This window comes from Chiloscyllium plagiosum, unplaced genomic scaffold (genome assembly GCF_037043375.1).
Source record: "Chiloscyllium plagiosum isolate Xiang-an unplaced genomic scaffold, Cpla_swu_hap1 HiC_scaffold_27, whole genome shotgun sequence".
In the NCBI taxonomy this organism is placed as follows: domain Eukaryota; kingdom Metazoa; phylum Chordata; class Chondrichthyes; order Orectolobiformes; family Hemiscylliidae; genus Chiloscyllium; species Chiloscyllium plagiosum.
The window spans coordinates 26,157,873-26,164,996 of record NW_028270165.1 but is presented as its reverse complement, the minus strand read 5'-3'; the positions used below and the strand labels follow the sequence as shown (position 1 = coordinate 26,164,996).

Sequence of the window (7,124 nt, the reverse complement as noted above, 5' to 3'; positions counted from 1 at the left end):
AACTTGTTATTTTCATAATCAATGCTTTCTGTATTCATGTTCTATTTACACTGCTGCCTCATCTTGCTCTACCAGCTACCCCTCCCCACTAACATTTTACATTCTCACTTAATGGGACTAGCAAAGATAGCGAGTGCTTTACAAATTACTAAAATCTGTGAATTACTGATCAAATGTAATACCTTAGCGCAAACGTCACCTTGAATAAAATGGCCTTTTCCAAACATCACTTTTTTTGTACTGCAAGGAGACACACCATCTTTCCTTCTCAACATCAGAATGCTTTGAAAGTATTGTTCGCATTCAGAAGAAGACGTACACTGGTGACAAACACAAACGCTATTCCTTCGTCAACCCTAACTAGTCAGTATAACAAAAAAAAACAATCAAGTGATTAGTTCGGGCAATTGTCGTTGCGAATGCACCTGTTGCTGCTATCCTATTCGTAACAAACCTCCCATATTTCCCAAAGAAAGTGGTGAAAGTATCATCTCCCATGACTTTTTTTCCAAACTTAGTTCTAAGAATCACAATTTCCTTCATAAAGCATCATGTTAATACAGTTGTTTACTACGTCGGTTCATAATTTTTTGAAAAAACGAAAAACATAGACGTTTACACGTGCAAGAATGCCCCTGAAATCACTTAATGGTGAGAGTAAGGAAACGATTGTTACAAGCGAGGAAGAAGGAGAAAATGGAGCTCAGTGAAACGTGAGGAAAGAATGCAACATAGGGTGCGAAAAACAATTAGGGAAGAACAAGAGACTTGATGTTAGAAAATGAACGGATGATTCAAGGAAGTCAGTGCAAAAACTTACTCGCATGACAAATGAATAAGACTTAAGTTATTCAAAAATGAGAAATTCGGAGAAGCAGTTCGTTCTGGGCAACTATTGTTTGAATGTCTGATAAATACATACATCGGGAAAAACATTACAATTGCTGAAAAAACTGGTGCATGTTATCATGTGTTGAATTCAAAACAACTACACGCAGGAAACGTTTCAGTTATACTGGACTTCGTGAAATCAGACCTGGAGTATTTTAAAAGCCAATGCCCTTGCAATTAAGCAAATATACAACACTGATGAAGTCAAATTAGAGACAATTTTATCGTCTAATAACTAGAATAAGTGGCAGTAATTTTTGGACATTATTACGCTGGCACATGTCAAATATTACAAGATGTGACTTAATGTATCTATATTAAGATAAACACTTGGTCAGAAATGACTTGTTTTTCAGGACTGGTAGGAATGTCAACTAGTCAGGTCCGTCATGATCGCAATGAGTAACAAAAGAGGCACAATGGGGCATATGGGTATGTTCCTTCTTCCTATCCATATTTTTGGATACGCATGTGCATGTCTGTAAAGAATGCAATGCAGCATTATTGGAAATATGTGGATAACCTGTGATATGAAAAATTAAAGGTTAAACACGTTCAGTTACCTTAGGTATTTGAAGCACTTTACGCTTTTCAGTAATGTTTTTAGGCCGATAATTTTGAACACTTGTGGAATTTTCTTTTATCGAGTTAGGGAAACATTTAATCTGGAAGTAATTACAGAGATTGGAATGACCTCGGACCTGCAGGAAATTGCTGATTAATGCTTTCAAGGTTAAGGATTGCACAGACCGTCATGCAAGGAGAGACACGATGAGAACCTTAAAATATAAATGAAATATGTAAGTCGCAGAATTTAAAGAGGAGGGATAGTTTTGATTATTGGAGGATTATTGAAGAAAACGTAAATGGCGTGATGTAAAAAGGAACTCGCAGATATCATTTTTATTACTGGAACAGATCATGTTGGAGTGGGGTGGAGGTTATTGGGCCGGGGGAAAACACAGTAATGGAGACCGATGCACATTTTGTCGGAAGTGACTGGGAAAAAAAGAAAAGTTACAGGATATTCTCTACTGGTTCACATTTTGCCCATTATCTGTTTTTGCATAACAAAATGATGTCAGTTTGATTGTTTCTTGATAAACACAACAAGTAATGTCAGAGGATATGTCAATGTAAGTTTTAGCTCTTCTCTGAACTTAGATTGTGTTACCACGTAAATGAACGTGTTTGTGCAGCAGCTTAAATTACGCAGCATATATGCAAAGTTCTCAAATACATAAGCAGACGGGCCATCTAATAGCTCATCAACATCAAAAAAATATAAAACATCGATGAACCACAGAAGTATGAAGCTGCTGAATATGGTGAAGAGCAAAATGATAGACTTCCTTCTGCTCTCAGCTCCAGAGTCTCCCTTGCTGTGACATTTGAGTCATTTACGGATTCGACTGGCCACTAAAATATAACTGACTGTTGCACCGTTGAGAAACAGAATTAACCCAAATGGTATCAACGGTGTTAAAATCTTCTCAAATGTACAAATTCCAATCCATCTCGAGTCAGTGAAATAGCTTGATCTATTAGAACAGCGCCAAGGTATGTTGTTGATAATCCTCTGTGGTCTAAACCTAAAGTATATTGGAATATTTTTCAAACCGAGAAAAATCCCTGTTGTTAGGAGAATCACTGTTGCAGTTTTCTTGGTACAATTGTGAGATTTCAACTTTGGGCAACAAATAACAATAAATAGACAAAAGTGAAAATGACAGTGAACCAGACAGAACAGTCTGTGGCAGCGCGGAGCAGAACACAGTGAATACTGCACACAGGAGTGATTTTCAGGAAAGTTAATGGAAAATAATAATCATTGATTCTGTTCAGTACAACGTCAGTAATGATGAAGAGGAGATCTGCTGTTGTCATGGCCAACAGGTAGCGAGTCATGCAGGTTGATAGCCCACAGTTTTCCTGTGACATGACTAAAACTGAAAGTAAATTCACTGGAAGAGGACAAGAACATGTATTTGGTAATGATTTTTTTTCTGTTTCTGATCAGCCATTAAGAACTTTTCGCTAGAGAAGTATGCATTTGGCATCATCACAGAGTTGAAAGGAATGGAAAAATTAACTGTGTGGCAATGTAAATTGATTCATTATTGCTGAGAAGAATTCTCCATTCGTAAGCATTAACCATTTAATATCTACACACGTATATGTTGGTACTGCGGCAGCGACAAGATACACTGAGCAATGAATCCAGTCTGACTGATAACTGCACACTTTCAAGCTTAAAATTTTGGGATCTCATCCAATGTCAGGTTAATCCTGTGCAGTATGACGACAGGTTCAGTATTTATGCAAGAACTTATATATGTAATTAACTTTCACTTTTCACTTCTAGTCGTATTATCTGAGCTTACAGAAAACAACCTTTGGTTTTGTTTTAACCACTGCAAATTGAATCCGAGTCACTAATACTATAGTCTTTCAGAAAGTATATTACAATGGAGTGATTTCAGATTTCAGCTCATAAGAAATAGGTTGTGCTCTATTCTTTGGTTACACAAATGCAGTGCAAATATCCCATATTGAGTCCTCAAAAGGTAAGATTCCTTTAAATAGGGATATGGAGAAGATAATTTAACTGTCAATTTTCTAAAATCAAAGTTTACCACTTTAAAATTGCCAATGATAAATATACAGTAAAGTGGTATTTAAGTCCAAGAATGTTTACCTTATGCAATTATTGGTACATGGAATAATTGAGAACATTAGCTTCCGTGAGATAAGACATAAAAATTGCAACAATGGCAGGACGTGCCAGTTGCCTTAGATGAGATGTAGTAGATGGAAGCTTTCATGGATCAAACAGTCTGTTATTACTTCATTGAACGAAAAGTGTTCAGTTTTGCCCTTTGAAATCTGACTTAAGCCTAATTGAGCTACATTAGTTGCATTCCCTCACAGTCATCTGTATGTATTGAATGTGATGATATTCTTAAGTTTTACCGATTCCAATAAAAAGAGTGATATTCCCCATTACTACTCTTTATCCGGGAGAGAACAGTGATCACTTCACTCCCTCACACACAAATCCGAAATAAAACCAACTCTTGCTTCATCTGTGGAGGGAAAATAGAATTAAGTAGACATGAAACATTAACTGTGCTCACAGATGATGCCAGGCTTGCTGTGAGTTCCCAGCAATGTGTATTTTTGCTGTCATAATCACTGGAAGTGAATTTTGTTCCTCATTAGCAATGACCAACATGCCGCAATGTGCACCGAGTCTAAGAATGAAGCTGAATGAAAGAAAGGAATAGTTAATACAACAGAATTTGAATGCATTCTCGATTCATTGCTATTCCGTTAATAGTACACACAGTTTCAGTAGAACGGTAAACTATCGAATGACAGAAATACAAAGATACTTTCAGGCAGAAGGAGGCAATGCAGTCCATAATAAATGCACCTGCTCTCCAATTAAAAATGATTAACGAAACTATGTTCAACCATTCTGCTTCCTTGAACATACAACGAACTAACTTGTAAGATGAAAAGCCTTCGAGAAATAGCTTTATTCAGATCAGAAACTTACCAGGAACTCAAATCATGGCAAGAATTAGATAGTATACTTTCCTCACCATTTGAATAGGGAGATGCATATTTTTCGCTTGACGTATAGTGTCCTTGCATGTCTGAACAATAGTTTGAATTAGGCTCTGAACCAATGCACTCCAAATGTGTGAGCCAAACGTATTCCAACACCTCTCACGGGAATCGGTAGTTGTGATATTATTCATAATGCTTTTAAGGTCCTTCGAACAAACAATTTGTTGATGTCAAGCTAATTTCCAGAGCGAAAGGCATTTTTCTTGCTGATGTCATTCTCCGCCTCCACCCTGTCCACTCGATAAGACGAGGTATATCTCTTCATCAAGAAGTTTACATTGTAGTTTGCTTTACAGTTTACTGGAGATGATCAATCATGCAAACTATTTCAGGACCGTCTATTTTTCCAACTCACTGACTTCCCACAATTGACCGCACAACATTTTGGGCAGTGTTTATATCGGTTGGAGGCTGGCATTGAGTCAATATTAATGGTGTATTGAACTCGAAATGTTCCTTATGCTTTTTTTTCTTTTCTTCACAGGTGCTCCCAAGCCTTGTGTGTTCACCCGAAATTTCTCTTTTGCCTGAATGAATAAGCACGTCCGGTTTACACTTTCATGTTCTCGCAAGTGTAATCTATGCATGCCAATCAAAAGTACGCTCTTACATAATGTTCAACAGTACACATTTAAATGATTAATAATTTATACTTCACATGTCTCACGTTAATGTGTTCAACGAGATAAAGCATTTCATGAAACCTAGATGCCAAAATCCAATGCAGAATAGAATGCTTTGTTTTTGTCCATTGCCGCTGGTTTCACATTATCTGACATGTATCATTGTTCTTGAAGTTTCCTTTGTCCCAGAATGAACAAGTACTTTTTTTGTCACTCGTATTCCTGTATTGATTGGCTGTTTGTTCTTGGTTATTAGCAGTTTTTGTTCTGGTATTGGAAATATTTCACCTTACATCGCCCTTCTTTTGGCACATTATATTTGCCAAAGGAGAATAAGTAATAATGAGTAAAGCAAATCGTCCACTTGCTCTGCCGTAACGTAAACAGTCCAGCTGGCATGAACAGTTTCGGATGCTTTCTTCTTTTCACTTTGAAAAGCCGAGATTAATTCAAATGGAGAAATGATCAGTACAGATTTTAGATGCACATCTGTGGTGGCCCATAGAAGCATAACTCCTGTCACTAAAGTCATTTTGTTGAAAAGTTCTTATCAGTCTGTGACACAGTTTCCTTAAAAACCAAGGTTATATCACAAATGTCAGGTTCAAGTTTGATTTGTAATAGTAAGTGACCCAGGAGCTAGGTCCATTTGTACAAAGCCCCGATGGATACGTTGCAGGTACAGATTGATATTAGACGCGATTTGCATAGTTTGCCTCATCACGTTACGAGAGGATTCAACTACAAACACTGTATCATCGCACTGAGAATCAACCATATGAGTTGAATTTGCTCATTTTCAGTGAAAATCTGTCATCACCAAAGAATGTAATTTGTATACAAAGACTAATGTTTCAGATGCAAACCACACACTTTTACCCACAACCTCCTTAATTCAGTTTGCTCTTCTTTAAGTCATGTGGGTACATTGAGCATACCGCAGTTCACTGAAGAAGGAAATCAGCAGGGTGAAAATGGGCACGTGACATTTTTGGTTGAGAAGATTCGGTGAATGCAGAGATTCTTCAAGTATATCAAAATAAATGACTAGAGAAAGAATAGGACATCTCAAGCCAAAGCGGGCATGTACATGTGGAACTGCAGCAGTTGGCTTAGATCCTCAATGAATATTTCGACTCCATGTTTACCGTGGAGAAAGACATGAAGATTTGGGAATGTGGGAACAATAGTGATAATTTATTGGGGACAGTTCTTAGCACAGTAGAAGAGGTCTTGGATTTATTAGAATGTATGAAGCTGGATAAATCTCCACGTCCAGAACAGTGATATCCACGACCGCTGCAAGAGGCAAGAGAATAAATTGCGGGGGCCCTTGCTGACATTTTTGCATCATTGATATCCACGGATGAAGTCCCAGAAGACTGGAGATTAGCAATTAATTTCCTTCATGCAAGGATGTCTGCAAAGAAAAACCTGGGAGCTATATACCAGAACACACAAAACCTGTGGTAGGAATTTACTTAGGAAGCGTCTGAGAGACTACAGACTAGAGGCACACGCGTTTGGAAAGATATGCTTTGATTAGGAATAGCTAGCCTGGCTTCCTGCATGTGAGATTAGGTCACACAAATTCGACGATGTTCTTTGTTTAATTGAAGAGATAGTTTGAAGAATTCAGAGTGTTAATTACAGTCTCCATGGATTTCAGCAAGGTCGGTGATCGGATTCCTCATCAGTAGGTGTTCTGGAAGGTTGAGTTGCACAGAAACGAGGCAGAGCTGTCAAACTGGATGCACAATTGGCTTTATGTTCGGAAGCAGAGTGCAATTAAAAAAGGATGCTTGTCGCACTGCAAACCTGTGACGAGTGAAGTGCCTCAGTGGTCGATGCTGAGCCCATTGCTGTTCGCTATTTTATTAAGGACCGAGAATTTTCAAATGCTGTTCAACATAGATAAGCGTGTGGTCTTCCACTGTGCAAAGTTTTAGCAAGATAGGAATTGACCAAGAGAGG

General features: G+C 37.9%; 1 pseudogene; it reads right to left on the bottom strand.

The window, feature by feature from the left end:
• Positions 1-1,972: 1,972 nt before the first annotated feature.
• On the bottom strand, positions 1,973-4,520 carry LOC148143474 (putative G protein-coupled receptor 139; annotated as a pseudogene).
• Between the last annotated feature and the right edge of the window lie 2,604 nt (positions 4,521-7,124).